The sequence below is a fragment of the Schistocerca gregaria genome, chromosome 1 (genome assembly GCF_023897955.1).
Source record: "Schistocerca gregaria isolate iqSchGreg1 chromosome 1, iqSchGreg1.2, whole genome shotgun sequence".
In the NCBI taxonomy this organism is placed as follows: domain Eukaryota; kingdom Metazoa; phylum Arthropoda; class Insecta; order Orthoptera; family Acrididae; genus Schistocerca; species Schistocerca gregaria.
Window position 1 is genome coordinate 588226025 of NC_064920.1, and position 17041 is coordinate 588243065.

The 17041-nt window shown below is 41.6% G+C and overlaps 1 pseudogene; it reads right to left on the reverse strand.

Moving 5' to 3' along the window:
• Positions 1–5436: 5436 nt before the first annotated feature.
• LOC126288567 (5S ribosomal RNA) lies at positions 5437–5554 on the reverse strand (annotated as a pseudogene).
• Between the last annotated feature and the right edge of the window lie 11487 nt (positions 5555–17041).

Below are 17041 nucleotides of genomic sequence, written 5' to 3' on the forward strand. Positions count from 1 at the left end.
CAGGTTGCGTTGGCGGGACGCTTCAGTCCGGAACCACGCGGCTGCTATGGTCGCAGATTTGAATACTGCCTCGGGCCGGATGTGTGTGATGTCCTTAGGTTAGTTAGGTTTCAGTAGTTCTAAGTCTCTGAGACAGATGACCTCAGACGTTAAGTCCCACAGTGCTTACAGCCATTTGAACCTATTTTTTTCTTCTTCTTATCTTCGGGGCACATCCATCAGGTCCATCAGGATGGATCACGAACGAACTGTATCTGGACTTTTTAAGGGATTTCCACGCCTTCACGCGTTGCTCGCCTGACCAGCCCGTGTTGCTATTCATGGATAACCATGAAAGTACAAGTCATCAGTAGCGTTGCAATACTGCCGAACAAATGGGATATTCATGCGGTGTCGTGTCCGCCACATTGCTCGTATCGATTGCAATCGCTCGATGTTGCATTATTTGGTCCAGTCAAAACAGCGATGAAGCAGCAAAGCCTCAACTTTCTTCAGATACATACCGGCCGACCGATCCAAATTCTTGATTTATCCGCAATGGTGGACCGAGCGCTGGAAATCGGTGCCACGGAAACCACCATTAAAAATTTGTGGGTCGATAGGACAAATGCCACTTGCACGGGCAAATGCCGAGCGAAACAACCGATCGGCCGCTGGAAAAAAAACGCTATGGATGTCGATGATGGCGAAAGTAATGAACAAGAGGATGATATGCCATTGAATCCACCACTCGCTGCTTCAACACCAAGAACATTGATATCCTCGACAAGGAATAAAACATAGCCGTAAGACTGGCCGAACATCCATCCTTACCTCAGATGAAACCATTTCTGAAGTGGCAGAAGCTGAGCGAAAGCGGATAGCGAAGCAAACAAAGAAGGTCAGCAATAAGGCCAAGAAGGCAAAAAAGGTTACCGAAATAAGTCCAACAATCGAACAAATACCGAACAACTATCAACGTCGCAGCGAGCCAGACGTTCAAATCGAACCAAGTGTTCCCAAATAAGCTATTTCGATAGCCAATCAGTCGGATTAATTAATTCTTCTCTTTCAATGAATCATCTTTTTCCAATTAAAATTTACATTCATTTAACTTTCAGTACATTTAGTACTCTAAACATTCTTATTTTTAATTAATTTTGTTCATTTATGTAAAAAACATAACTGCTTATAATTATTTCCTAAAAAACCTTCATTTAGAACTATTTCTGTGCAAAATCAGCCAAAAAAATATGGGATCGGATTTACCCCACCATTTTTGCAAATGGTATAACAAAAATATGTTGCAAAAAGTTGCTCCTGTATATTACCTATAATTTAACTTATATAACATTAAGATCCGACCTCGGATAAGCGTTTTACAGCCTCAAGAAATTACTAGGCTGGATTTATCCCACCTTATATAATGTAATGACTTTCTGTCAAGTTCATAATTGATGTAGCCCGAAGATGTACTCCACGAAACCAGATTATTGGATGTGATGTGTGTAACTCCCGCGTCCCATCAGAATCTGTTATAAATTTTCCCTCAAAATTTTTTTCGGGGAAAGTGGCACAATTTCAGCTTTAGTTTAAGCCAAGTTTAATTTTACAAAAGCCGCTGTGACAGCAATTCACATTTTAGCAACCAGTCTATGCAATCACTATTCCATGTCACTATTTGATTTTTTTTAGATACGGCACTTCCGTCCCTGTCCATTTTTATGAGAAGTAAATCGTTTAATCGGATTGCTCGGATTACAAAATTAATACGCTGTAGCCCTCAAGCACTTCAGATTACATTTGATACGTCTCACAATTAAAATAACGTCATCCTTTCATTATGCCGATAAAAGTTTAGTCAGCATACACGGCTTTTGGTTTATACAGAAGCCCGTTATCAATATAAATCCTGATAAATGTTTTAACGAACCTACGGAACAGTACAGCCCCACGCTGAAACCATTGTAAAAATTTCTTGTTTCATCCTGACAGTACTCATTTCCTCTGCATGTACTATCAGGTTATTTAGCGTAGTAGTTTATTCGGGAGGATGGTGGTTCAGCTCACAATCCAGCCTTTTGGACTTTTCCCTGATCTCCCTAAATCGGTTTGGGTAAAAGCCTTTGAAGGACACGGCCCATTTCCATCCCTTTCTCTTACCCGATCTGCGACTCCAATGACCTCGTCGACGGCGGGACGGTTCCTCTTATACGTGTTACCAGGGTGTATTTAGTGAAGCCAGTGTAGTACCCAAACAATGCACGAAATTAGTGAGACCTTTCTCTCAATATTCCAACTACAAAATTGGGATGTTATTTGCAACAGAACCTTAATACATATGCGATAGAAAATCATTTATAGTCCAAAGCCTCCACAGAGATGGCTGTCTTGTAAGACTCATCCCTAATAAACGCATTTCCCGTCAGTTGATACAAAACTGCAACAAATACGAAGAGTAGATGATCTAGTCGATCTATACGGGCGTAGATCTTCAACACCTTTTCAGTCACAACGTTCAACACGTTCATACTGAGCAAGGGAAATGGAAAGAATAGAGCATATTTCCATTAGACTTACGAGATCAACTGATCTGCTATAAGATTAACGAATGTCAACACAAATAATACCGGCTCAAGCACTGTGATAACCGTATTATAACTAGCACTGAAGGGTCTCTACGCAGGCGCCTTCGTAACATTTCAATGAAATTTAATGTCGGTTTACATGTCCTTTAGCACCTTACACTTTCGGTGCATTCAGTAAACATGCTGCGAGAAAGATTCAGCAGATGGGTAAGTTCCACTCAGCCACAACTGCATATATTTGTAGAATTCATATCTATTCTTCGTCTGTTTTATATACATACATTGATTTATTATGTATCCGTGCTTTCTGTATCTCCCCCACACTCAATTCTAGTATATTTATTTTATATCCGAATACTGATTTATAACGTATTTGTGCTTCCTATACCTTCCCCATAATTAATTACGGTGTATTTATATCGTAGCGCTATCCTTGTATCTCATTTCTAGCACCTTGGAATGACAGTGATGAATGCGTCTGTGTATTAAGTTTTTATTGTGTCTGGTACCAGGTAAACGTCTTGCCTAGTAAAGTGATAGTTTAGCCAACTTTATTGGAAGCTTAGAGAGTGGCGGAGCGGTTTCGTTCCCTTATGGTCGAAGGGCTCTTCTGCTTAAGTTGGCAAGGTGCGGTAAGGGTGTTCTCTGACAACTTCCGCTACCTGTGCGTGGAGCCCGATTTGATCAGGGTGCTGATCAGTCGGTCGTGGGAATTTGGTGAGTGAGATTGTTCTTACGAGCTGGTTTGTAATAGCTTATTATGATAGCTGAATTTGTGTAAGTTTTTCCAGCTGAAGTCTTAACCGATTTCTCTAGCAGTCTCAGTCGTTAATAACCGGGCAAAGTATTTCATTCGGTACAGGGAACGATAGTTTTAGTAATAGTTCACTTTCAGAAATAGTGGCTTTGTTAGCTCAGAACGTGGAGAGTGGGGGCATGGTGTGGGGACTGTGCCTGATTACACTGAGCTAATCGGCTTTAATGCGTGCGTGTGTGCTTCTGTTTCTTGTATCGTTCTTGAGCCTGTCATGATTGACTGTCAGAGATGTCGGGCCGCGCCCGAGGCCACATCACCCTGGCGCCTGTCGCTAGGAGGCGATAGTCGCCGCTCTACGAAATACAGAAGCACGGACGGCACGGCTAAGGGATCCCTTGGTCCCGTCTGCCAGCAGTGGTCTGTGTGAGGCCGAACGAGTAGTGTCTGCATCGCAGAGTCTGTTGTGAGCTGAGGGAAGATACTACGGGAGTTGTGCGGTGACGTCCTTCCTTGGCCGACGTAGTGCGCCTCCTTACAATGGAGTAACCTTGGTAGCCATAGAGGCGGGGTTGCCGGATACAGTCTATTAATAAAGGTGCTGCACATCGGCGATCAGGAACTGTCAGCCTACTGTCGATGCTTGCCGAGGAATGTTCACTAATGGGCGACAAAGAGACAATTCAGTGAAAGGTGAGCGTCACGTTTGCGTGGAAATAGCTTTTCACTGTCTTGAGGACAAGAGGCTCATTTGTGCTCTGAACGTTCGGGTATGCCTGGGTTTTGGAGTTCCTGGATTTCACTGGGCCTAAGTCTTAGTTGGTTTAAGAATTTGTTGTTTTAAGAATAGAGGTTAAATTTTTTAAAAACTCATTCTATGATTGTTGACGCAATATCTATTAAACGTTTTTATTGCGCTGGCCCATTTATTTTAGTGCCGTTAAACTTTCTGTAGTGCACTTTGAATTTACATCCTCACGATGCGTGAGGCAATTTACGAAAGATTACAGGTGGCTTGTAAAGCCTTCTGGCTCTGTCATCTGGTAATACTGAGCCGAAACTGAGTTTACTTAAACTTCAACCATTAAAATTGTCATAAAGTGCAATTTCTGTTTAAAAAAATTGTGGCACAGCTGGGCGTAAACCTTTTTTTTGTGAATATTAAATTTTATTACTGGTTCTTGAGCTTACCTAATTTAATTTGATTTGTACCCCAGGACTGTTACGTAACTATCAAGCAGGTTCCCTTTTAATTGTGTTGAATGATTACTTGTCAGAGTACGTTTTGTAATTTTTTAGTACATGTGTCTTTTAGATTTCGGCTGTGCGCGACATGTTACTGAATCCTTTGAAGGCTACGGTCATCAATGACGTAGGGGCTGTTTCTTTGGAAGCTATGCCGTTCGTTGTGTGCCAACGCCACTGTCATTTGAAAAAAAATTGTAATACTATTCATCAAGTTGTTTGTTGATAATTTATTGTTGAATAAATGTATATAAGCTATGTACGTTTCTCTGGATTTGGAAACACAATCCTTTCCTAAGTTTTTTGTCCAGTAGTACGGATTGACCAGCCTCAGTTCTATTCTTCCATTCGTTAATTTTCAGCTGTGTTCAGCATTTTCTATCAGTTTGGTGTGTGTGTCTATGTGAAATCGATCCACGTTTTCAGTAACGGTTTAGAGAGCCATCAGCTCTCGGTATCAGCTTTAGCTCGCAATGGTCTAACAGTAATTTATATGTGAGTGTAGTTCCTTTCGTGAAGTAACTGACTTTCCAGAATATTATATTTTCCTTGGGTTAGCTTTGTGTGGTTCGGACCATGTGATTCTATTCTGATCAGTGTTAGCTTCATGTGTATTCCTAACTGAATCTCTATTGAAGACCAGAATTACATTTCAGATCACATATAGCATGGCACTCCGTCTTCAGGCCACAAGTGACCCATCAGGACCATCCGACCGCCGTGTTATCCTCAGCTGAGAATGCTGATAGGTGCGTGTGGTCAGCACACCACTCTCCCTGTCGTTATGATGGTTTTCTTTGACCGGAGCCGCTACTATTAGGTCGAGTAGCTCCTCAGTTGACATCACGAGGCTGAGTGCACCCCGAAAAATGGCAACAGCGCATGGCGGCCCGGATGGTCACCCATCCAAGTGCCGGCCACGCCCGACAGCGCTTAACTTCGGTGATCTGACGGGAACCGGTATATCCACTGTGGCAAGGACGTTGCCATTTCAGATCATAGCATTCATTTAATTCGATGGATGAATTTTCTGGCTGTCATTACGCCATTGGAGCAAGCCTCTGCCGTCCCTGTGCCTGTCATAGGCATGTTGTATTTTTCTACTTTGTTTTCTTCCTTCTGTGCTCTATTAGTGTGGATGTGAAGAGCGTGTGCGTTTCCTTGCTGTTCCCGTTCCTGATGCATATTCAGATATCTTCAAGCCCATCAGACGAGAAAATTTAATTACCTTCTGTGATTGCTTAACAGTCCAAGTCAGGCACCAACGACCTTTACGTTTCAGGTAAATGAGTTACATTTCTTTTTAATTTGATTATGTAAAATAAATGTTAAATCTAATTTAAATTATATTTCGCTGTTAATGTTTTATCTCACTGGTACCAGCCGGCCGGATTGGCCGAGCGGTTCTAGGCGCTTCAGTCTGGAACCGCGCGATCTCTACGGTCGGAGGTTCGAATCCTGCCTCGGGCATGGATGTGTGTGATGTCAGATTAGTTAGGTTTAAGCAGTTCTAAGTTCTAGGGGACTGATGACCATAGGTGTTAAGTCCTGTAGTGCTCAGAGCCATCTCATTGGTCACTTTGTGCATAGGATAAATCCTATATTGTTTGACCCTTTTGCAATTCTTGCAACTCTTTTTATTTAGTTCCTTGTTGTGTTTCAGTTTCGTAAAGTACATTTTCTATATACAAATTGAGTGTCTGAGAATAGAATGCTCACTCCCGTTTTATGAGAGGCCTATCCTCCATGCGCTAAATTATTTATAAACTGTCGAATTCATTGTTATTTTAGGAGACTGATAAGTCGATTCTGCAGTTGACCTTATATAGACGACTATCAGCCTTCAATGTGATCCAACTGCTCGATAAGAGAGACACATTTCACAGACAGCATTCGCATAATTTTAATGAATACCGTTCTAATTTCGATAGATACGGACTTAATTTTAATAAATACCGTTCAGTAATCTATGATGTCTATTTGCAGCGCTGGTTTAGCCGAGCGAACTTAGGCGCTGCAGCCATGGACTGTGCGGTTGGTCGCTTAGGGACTGATGACCTTATAAGTAAAGTCCCATAAGATTTCACACACATTTGAAAATTTTTTGATGTAAATTTCTCCTCAAATAAACCCGCTATCAATAAGCACTACATTACTATAAAAAATAAATGTTTGAAACCAAGACGCTCCGCTCTTACCCGTAAGATATTCAGTCCACAAAACGAAAATACTATTGTAGAAACTGAACTGTCTTATTTAGCAACCCAAGAGCAATCGAAGAGGAACTTAAGTCAGCCTGCATTTCACGTGACCTAGATTCTTAAGCGACGCTGGACAAGAGAGAGAACACTATGTACAGGCGGGACTTCGCCGTATCCAAATTAAAGCGCTTGTGCTGCAGCAGCTACAGTGAGCGACCCGCACTCAGCTTACGAGGCAAATCTCAGGGCGCGTCTTAATCCCGCTATGAACGAGACCGCCTTAAGCTAGGCACACTGGTGTCCAAACGCGCCAGTATTTGTGCTTGCAACGTTTGCAAATTCTGTTCTCCGTCGCCAGCGTCTCTGTGAACCGACACAGTTCCGACGCATAGAATCACTAGTGACCCGCCTGTTTATCTTTTGGAAATCTGGTGACCTCGCCGATATTCTGCAATACTCGCGAGACGCGAATGTTGTCTATGAACTGCTCTCTGGTTACTGTTGCGGAAGAGTTCGACTATTGTCTGTCTGCCGCCCGGCCGCAGAAACTACAGCATGCCTCTGAAGTACCTTCCCCTACTGCGCCCGACCGTGGATTCACAATGTGGAAGCAGAAAATACCTCCATAGTACCGCTGTACAAGAAATTAAATTTCTTCTAACTGAGGCACTGTGCCTTAAGAAACCAATCAAAGAATCATATTTGCAACAACTGTTTTCCTTTTTCAACGACTTAGTGTGCAAATAAGCCTGGCAATTGTTTTATTTCCGGTGATCCGAAATTGGTAGCGATTCAAGTGTCGAACCGAACAATAAAGCAAATATGTAATGATGATTCACAGCTAACAGGCTGATTCAGTTATACACATGCGCAAAACTTAAGGACGAAAGTAAGAATCATGTTCGACAACGATAGACATGTCTTCGTGTAGCGAGACGTTGTTGTTGTTGTGGTTTTCAGTCCTGAGACTGGTTTGATGCATCTCTCCATGCTACCCTATACTGTGCAAGCTTCTTCATCTCCCAGTACTTACTGCAACACACATCCTTCTGAATCTGCAAAGTATATTCATTTTTAGGTCTCCCTCTACGATTTTTACCCTCCACGCTGCCCTCCAATGCTAAATTGGTGATCCCTTGATGCCTCAGAACATGTCCTACCAACCTATCCCGTCTTCTGGTCAAGTTGTGCCACAAACTTCTCTTCTCCCCAATCCGATTCAATACTTCCTCATTAGTTATGTGATCTACCCATCTAATCTTCAGCATTCTTCTGTAGCACCACATTTCGAAAGATTCTATTCACTGCTTGTCCAAACTATTTATCGTCCATGTGTCGCTTCCATACATAGCTACACTCCATACAAATACTTTCAGAAACGACTTCCTGACACTTAAATCTATACTCGATGTTAACAAATTTCTCTTCTTCAGAAACGCTTTCCTTGACATTGCCATTTTATATCCTCTCATTTTATATCCTCTCTACTTCGGCCATCATCAGTTATTTTGCTCCCGAAATAGCAAAACTCCTTTACTACTTTAAGTGTCTCATTTCCTAATCTAATTTTCTCAGCATCACCCGACTTAATTCTACTACATTCCGTTATCCTCGTTTTGCTTTTGTTGATTTTCATCTTATATCATCCTTTCAAGACACTGTCCATTCCGTTCAACTGCTCTTCCAAGTCCTTTGCTGTCTCTGACAGAATTACAATGTCATCGGCGAACCTCAAAGTTTTTATTTCTTCTCCATGGATTTTAATACCTACTCCGAATTTTTCTTTTGTTTCCTTTACTGCTTGCTCAATATACAGATTGAATAACATCGGGGAGAGGCTACAACCCTGTCTCACTCCTTTCCCAACCACTGCTTCCCTTTCATGCCCCGCGACTCCTATAACTGCCATCTGGTTTCTGTACAAACTGTAAATAGCCTTTCGCTCCCTGTATTTTACCCCTGCCACCTCTAGAATTTGAAAGAGAGTATTCCAGTCAACATTGTCAAAAGCTTTCTCTAAGTCTACAAATGCTAGAAACGTAGGTTTGCCTTTCCTTATTCTTTCTTCTAAGATGAGTCGTAAGGTCAGTATTGCCTCACGCGTTCCAGTATTTCTACGGAATCCAAACTGATCTTACCCGATGTCGGACTCTACTAGTTTTTCCAATCGTCTGTAAAGAATTCGTGTTAGTATTTTGCAGCTGTGGCTTATTAAACTGATTGTTCGGTAATTTTCACATGTCAACACGTAGGAACACGTAATACATTCAGGAACTCTGTCGATCACTGTCGTTTTGGTGGTCTACATGTACATCAAAACTCCGCAGGCCACCTGACGGTGTGTAGCGGAGGGTATCTTGTGTACCTCTATCGGTTCTCCCTTCTATTCCAGTCTCGTATTGTTCGTGGAAAGAAGGATTGTCGGTATGCCTCTGTGTGGGCTCTAATCTCTCTGATTTTATCCTCGTGGTCTCTTCACGAGATATACTTAGGAGGGAGCAATATACTGCTTGGCTCCTCTGTGAAGGTATGTTTTCGAAACTTCAACAAAATCCCGTAACGAGCTACTGAGCATCTCTCCTGCAGAGTCTTCCACTGGAGTTTATCAATCATCTCCGTAACGCTTTCGCGATTACTAAATGATCCTGTAACGAAGCGCGCTGCTCTCCGTTGGATCTTCTCTATCTCTTCTATCAACCCTATCTGGTACGGATGCCACACAGCTCAGCAGTATTCAAGCAGTGGGCGAACAAGCGTACTGTAACCTACTTCCTTTGTTTTCGGATTGCATTTCCAGTTTGTACGGTGTGAGGAGAGTCATGTTGCATGGGTTTACTGACCTCCACGTATTTGAACGAGGCACACTGACCGCTTTATGTAGTTGTGAAACTGTACTCCTTCCCTCTATCCGTTTCTTTAGTCGTGTATTTGGCCATGACTTCATTTTATGACTGACAATGCACGACCGTTTCGAACAGCGCAGGTGGGGGAGCTATAAGAACGAAAGATCATTCGACGTATGGATTGACCTGGCCGTTCCGCTGACTTAAATTCCATGGAGCACGTATGGAATGCGTTGTGGAGACCTACTGCAGCACGTCCACACGTAGCAATGCAGCCAGACAAAATTGTGCTGATAGTTTTCTAGTGGATCGGTCTACTGCGCAGCAAGCACAGGGTGATTCACGAACTATTGCCTCCAAGAATAACTCCGAAAGTATGATAGTAGCTGAAACGTTTGTGACAAATGTTGCACGGGACAACGGGGGCAAAATATGACGCTGCTATTTTGCTGCTAGGTGGGGTCGCGTCAGAGATATGGAGGTCAACTTTTTTTAAATGGGATACTATGGTTTGGTACTTATTTTATGATAACGGCTATCGAGACGAATCCAGTGATAAGGATTATAATTCATAAAAAACAGCTACCAGTCACATGTATGGTTTAAAAAGGTTTTTCTTCAGTCCATGACCGTTTCGGATTTTTCTTTACAAATCCATCTTCAGATGGCAGTTACAAGCATTCTTAGTTGGACTTGGTTTTGTTTTTGTTATTCGTTTGCTGCAATGGGAAAGAAATTTTTTTTTGTCATATCGGTAATGGTATTTTTACGAAATATTTACTTCTTTTTCAATATCTAATTGCTCATGAGATAGTTTTTTAATCTTGGTAAATGTGCAGGTTAGTGTACTTACGTGCTGTGTAATTCTGCCTAACGAAATATTCGTGCGCTTTTGTTTTCGAACGCAAGCTTAATACAGTTTTCAATATGCACAATGTGAGTGCTATTCCAGTCAATGGACGTCACTTTCAACCTCATCATCTTAATTACACACACAGCACACACGAATAACGTTTACAAAACGTGGCCCAGCTTCATATTACAAACGAGAACAATATTTGCAAAGAGCTTACAGTCATAACGATGTTAACTTACAGATGCTGTATAGTCGATATGGGTACAGTAAAATATCTCTTTGCTAGTGTATGGAATTAATCTAAAACGGAATAAAATAAAATTACATACAAATAAGATTACAAACATTATATGTTGTACAGAATTACTGTGTGTTTACTAATTAGTTGTTGCAATTGTAGGAGATAAATTATAATATTTGACATGATAAGCAATGCACATGTTTTCATTATACAATTTTTCAATGACATATAAGCAATTACTGGGGCCTGTATACTGAATGTTTTTAATGGAATATTAGGCTTAAGTTATTTTAAAAAAGTGAAGACTTCTTCAAAGTTATTTAGGAAGGGGGTGTTAACTGACTCTCTGTTCATTCAGAATGAGATCAGGGAACCTGTTTTTATGTGTATGAATCTCAATCTCCTCTAGGAGATTCAATGTGAAACCCTTGTCTTTGAGGTGTAATATCTCCAGGTTGTTTCCTATGTTCTCAACTGTATGATTGTTTTCTGCAAGATGGGTGGCAAAAGCAGATTTGCTTAGGTTTTTCAGACGTAGGGCATCAAGGTGTTCCTTGAATCTTGTTTCAAAAGCTCTACCTGTTTGGCCAATGTAGAATTTAGGACAGTTGTTACACTTGAATTTATGAATTTCAGAGCTTTTATGGGGTATGCTATTGTGCGGGAGTGAGTGTATGACTTTTTGTTGGAGTTTGTTATTGGTAGAGAAACTGATTTTGACATTCTTCTTCTTAAAGGAGTTGGAAATTTTGTATGAAAATGGGCCTATATATGGTAGGGCTACATATTTTACTGATTGTTTGTCTTTCATAGTTGTTGTGGCTGTTGCTTGTTGCAAAGACTTATTGCTAGCAACTTTTTCTTTTGTTTTTTTTGAGAGACTGTGTCTATGATTGAAGCATCATAGCCATTATTTTGGGCAATTGATTTGATTATGCTGATTTCTTTGTGCTGTTCAGTGGGGGTGAGGGGGACTTTATGCATACGATGTAGCATTGACCTGAAATTAGCCATCTTATATTGGTTCGGGTGGCAGGATGTGTTACTGATGGTAACATCTGTGGTTGTTGGTTTTCGAAAGATACCAAAATGGTGTTTGTTATTTATGTTTATTTTGAGATCCACAAAATTGATGCTATTATTTATTTCATGCTCCACTGTGAATTTAATGTTGTGTAATTTGCTCAGACCTTCAGCTAGGGCATCAATTTCGCTGCTGTTACCATCAAAAAGTAATAGTGTCATCTACGTATCTCTTGTAGTAAATTATTTTACTGTTCATTTGGTTATTGGATGAAAAGAACTTTTGCTCAAGATGGTTAATGTAAATATCAGCTAGTAATCCAGCAAGACTGCTATCCATTGCAAGGCCATCATTTTGTTTATAGACTTTATTATTGAAAGTGAAGTAATTATTAGACAAGACGAGTGTGAGGATCTCTATTAACTCATATATTTCTGGTAGATTGATCTTTTTGTGTTCTAGGAGGTTACTTTTTATTATGTTAATTGTTTCATCTACTGGGATGTTAGTGTATGGGTTTACAATATCTAGTGAGGCAAATGTAGCTATTGGTGGTATGTGGATGTCTTTGATATGTTCTATAAGGTCCACTGTGTTTTTAATTGTATAACTACGTTCGAACATGTAGTAAATGGTAAGGAGATCCTTCAATTTTCTGCTTATGTAGTATGCTGGGCTCTTTCTTGAGTTCACAACAGGGCATATGGGGAACTTTCTTTGTGGATCTTAGGCTGTGACCGAAGTTTCGTGCAGTTGGATTCATGGTAATGCAGTCCCGAATTTCATATTTATTTAAGAGATATTTAAAACTCTTGAGTAATTTACAAAGATTAGCTTGAAATTTTGCTGTGGGGTCTGATTCTAGTTCTGTGAAGTTATTGGACTGAAAAAATTCTAGAGTTTTTTCAATGTATTCTGATTCATACAAAACAACTGAATTTCCTTTATCAGCCTTTACCATGAGAGCTTTGTTAGCAGTAAGTTTATCATTGACATTTTCAAGAATTTTTTGTTCACTATTAATTATATTATGTTTTGAAAGCATGTGTTTAGTGATTAGTTTGTTGGGTTTAAATGCCAACGCATTTTTCTCATTGGACTAAAGTTTGGCAGTGTTACATGCCAGTTTTGTGGGTGCTGTTAGGTCTTTTATGTTCTTATTAATTAATCTTGGGGCAATGTTATGCTTGAAGCCTTTATCTAAGAGGTTAATTTCATTGGGATTGAAAGAAATATCTGTTGTGTTTACCACTCTATTGTAGAATATGTGATTCTGCTGTTTCCCAGTGTTACGTGGTTCCTTCAATTTGAGTTTCATGAGGGATTTTAACTTCTTCTTGTGCCTAGAGGAGATTTGTTGTTGTTCTCTGCTAAGAGCATGATTAATATGGTGTGTTACATATGTGAACTGTAGAGGTGAGAGACTATTTCCTAATTGTAAATGCAGCTTGTACATAAATTTATTCAGCTTATCTTTCTTCTTATATTGTAATTTCTTTTCTGCTTTTATCCAAATACACTCCTGGAAATTGAAATAAGAACACCGTGAATTCATTGTCCCAGGAAGGGGAAACTTTATTGACACATTCCTGGGGTCAGATACATCACATGATCACACTGACAGAACCACAGGCACATAGACACAGGCAACAGAGCATGTACGATGTACTAGTACAGTGTATATCCACCTTTCGCAGCAATGCAGGCTGCTATTCTCCCATGGAGACGATCGTAGAGATGCTGGATGTAGTCCTGTGGAACAGCTTGCCATGCCATTTCCACCTGGCGCCTCAGTTGGACCAGCGCTCGTGCTGGACGTCCAGACCCCGTGAGACGACGCTTCATCCAGTCCCAAACATGCTCAATGGGGGACAGATCCGGAGATCTTGCTGGCCAGGGTAGTTGACTTACACCTTCTAGAGCACGTTGGGTGGCACGGGATACATGCAGACGTGCATTGTCCTGTTGGAACAGCAAGTTCCCTTGCCGGTCTAGGAATGGTAGAACGATGGGTTCGATGACGGTTTGGATGTACCGTGCACTATTCAGTGTCCCCTCGACGATCACCAGAGCTGTACGGCCAGTGTAGGAGATCGCTCCCCACACCATGATGCCGGGTGTTGGCCCTGTGTGCCTCGGTCGTATGCAGTCCTGATTGTGGCGCTCACCTGCACGGCGCCAAACACGCATACGACCATCATTGGCACCAAGGCAGAAGCGACTCTCATCGCTGAAGACGACACGTCTCCATTCGTCCCTCCATTCACGCCTGTCGCGACACCACTGGAGGCGGGCTGCACGATGTTGGGGCGTGAGCGGAAGACGGCCTAACGGTGTGCGGGACCGTAGCCCAGCTTCATGGAGACGGTTGCGAATGGTCCTCGCCGATACCGCAGGAGCAACAGTGTCCCTAATTTGCTGGGAAGTGGCGGTGCGGTCCCCTACGGCACTGCGTAGGATCCTACGGTCTTGGCGTGCATCCGTGCGTCGCTGCGGTCCGGTCCCAGGTCGACGGGCACGTGCACCTTCCGTCGACCACTGGCGACAACATCGATGTACTGTGGAGACCTCACGCCCCACGTGTTGAGCAATTCGGCGGTACGTCCACCCGGCCTCCCGCATGCCCACTATACGCCCTCGCCCAAAGTCCGTCAACTGCACATACGGTTCACGTCCAAGCTGTCGCGGCATGCTACCAGTGTTAGACTGCGATGGAGCTCCGTATGCCACGGCAAACTGCCTGACACTGACGGCAGCGGTGCACAAATGCTGCGCAGCTAGCGCCATTCGACGGCCAACACCGCGGTTCCTGGTGTGTCCGCTGTGCCGTGCGTGTGATCATTGCTTGTACAGCCCTCTCGTAGTGTCCGGAGCAAGTATGGTGGGTCTGACACACCGGTGTCAATGTGTTTTTTTTTCCATTTCCAGGAGTGTAGTTTCACTTTTTTCTTTTGCAAGCTTAGCAGCTTTTGTTTGACTATTGACCTTAACTTTAACATAATTTGGGGTCACTTTTACTAACAGACATCTTTTGTTGAATTTTATGTTGTTAAGTGTTTTCATTACATCAATCTTACATTTTTTGAACGCATGTAACATTCTCATTACCCAGCTAGGTAAGATTAACGCTATTTTGTCGAAAGTCGACATGTTCAGAAACGTGGCTGATGTACTAGAAGGTTTATAATTTATAAAAAAAACAGCTACCAGCCACATGTATGGTTTAAAAAGGTTTATTTTCTTCAGACCATGACCGGTTTCGAATTTTTCTTTACAAATCCATCTTCAGTTGGCAGTTACAAGCATTCTTAGTTGGACCTAGTTTTGTTTTTGTTATTCGTTTGCTGCACTGGGAAAGAAACGAAATGTTTGTTGTCATATCGGTAATGGTATTTTTACAAAAGATATACCTCTTTTTCAATATCTAATTTCTCATGATAGTTTTTAACCTTGGTAAATGTGCAGGTTAGTGTACTTTCGTGCTGTGTAGTTCTGCCTGATGAAATATTCGTGCGTTTTTTGTTTTGAACGCAAATTATAAATTTGATTTTATTCACTGACGAGGCTACATTCACGAACCATGGAAATGTTCATTTGCATAACATGCATTTTTGGGCAACTGAAAATCCATGTTGGCTGCCACCAAAATCTGGTGTCGGTGGTCGGTGAATGTATGGTGTGGGATTCTGGAGGACAGAATTACAAGGCCCTATTTCATCAAAGGAAATCTTAATGGTTGGACGTACACCACATTCCTGGAAGAAACTTTAAGTCTGCTATTGGAAGAAATACCATTATGAACAAGGAACAGAATGTTGTATCAAAACGATGCGAGTCTGGCACATTTTTCGCTGATGGCTAGAAATGAGTTGCAGAGACAATTCCTAAATTGTTGGGGTGGACGCGGAGAAGATGTGTCGTGGCCGGCTCGTTCGCCAAACTTGACGCCTCTGCATTTTTTTCTTGTGTGTAGCCGTGAAAGACATTGTTTATAAAGACGTTCCAACTCCACGTGAAGATATGCGAGAGAGAATTGTCAGAGCATATGCCGAATTATAAGGAATACCACTCAATCCATGTTAGAAAGATTGCAGCACTGCATTGATACCAACGGTCATCACTTCGAACACCTTCTGTAAATGGACGTTCATGCCACCTTTGTGACCTTCGTTGAGCTACAAAGATCTTACTGTTACTCATCACTGGATTCGTCTCGATAGCCGTTATCAGAAAATAAGTACCAAACTATAGTATCCCACTTTAAAAAAAGGTGACCTCCATATCTCTGAGGCGACCCCACCTATAAACATAAAAGCAACGTCATATTATGGTCCCTGTTGTATCATGCTAATTCTGTCCCACAAACATTTCAGATCCTATCATACTTTCGGAGTTATTTGTGGTGGCAATGGTTAGTGACTCACCCTGCATATTTAACATTTCCGAAGCGAATGCTGTGAAGTGCTTCCTTAAGATAAAGTAACAAGAGTTTAGGTCCGGGGAGTGTGGTGGGTGATACAGCACCTCCAAACCGCACAAATGGAACAAATCAGTCACAATTTTCTCCGAATACGCTCGCGCATTGTCCTGCAAAATGAAGGGTGGGTCCGGCAGAAGGTGTCGCCACTTCTATCTCTAAGCTGGTCACAGCCTGTGATCGAAAAAAGGATAGCTTGAAGAAAACAGATGAGACAGTTTCTGCAGGACCTGAGAGACACAAACATACGGAAATAATCTATCCATTGTAGGTTCAACATTAATCGCACGTTGATTATAAAGTTGAAGGCCGGAAATAAGTAAAAAATTATTCAGGTACAAAACTGTGAAAATTTTGTTGCCAAATTACAACATGGCGGACTACGCATATGATAAGAATCTGCAGCCACGTATCCAGGTAGTATAGACATCACCGTGGCTAAACCACCGTTTGCACATTATTAGACTGGTAGTTATTAGTGATTCAAATCTGATGATATTCCGGCACACAAGACAGTTCGACCGACGAGCAAGTAGACGTTTTCATGGCGAAATTGGTAGAGAATGACTTAAAAGTTTGCACTATAAATAATACACGCCGCTTTACAACGTACTGATACACAGTAAACATATTACACACAGCTTTATACATAGCGCTTCCTAATGTCACATATAAAAATTTACTGCTTCTGATTGTGGCCGATTCCTTCTTTAAAAAAAAGGGAGCTCTAATGTATTTAAATATTTAAGATTTGCCACCAATCCCGAGTGCTGAAGTTTAGTAAAAATGTAATTCTTATAATTTCTCTCGTATGAACCACCACGATAATGAGT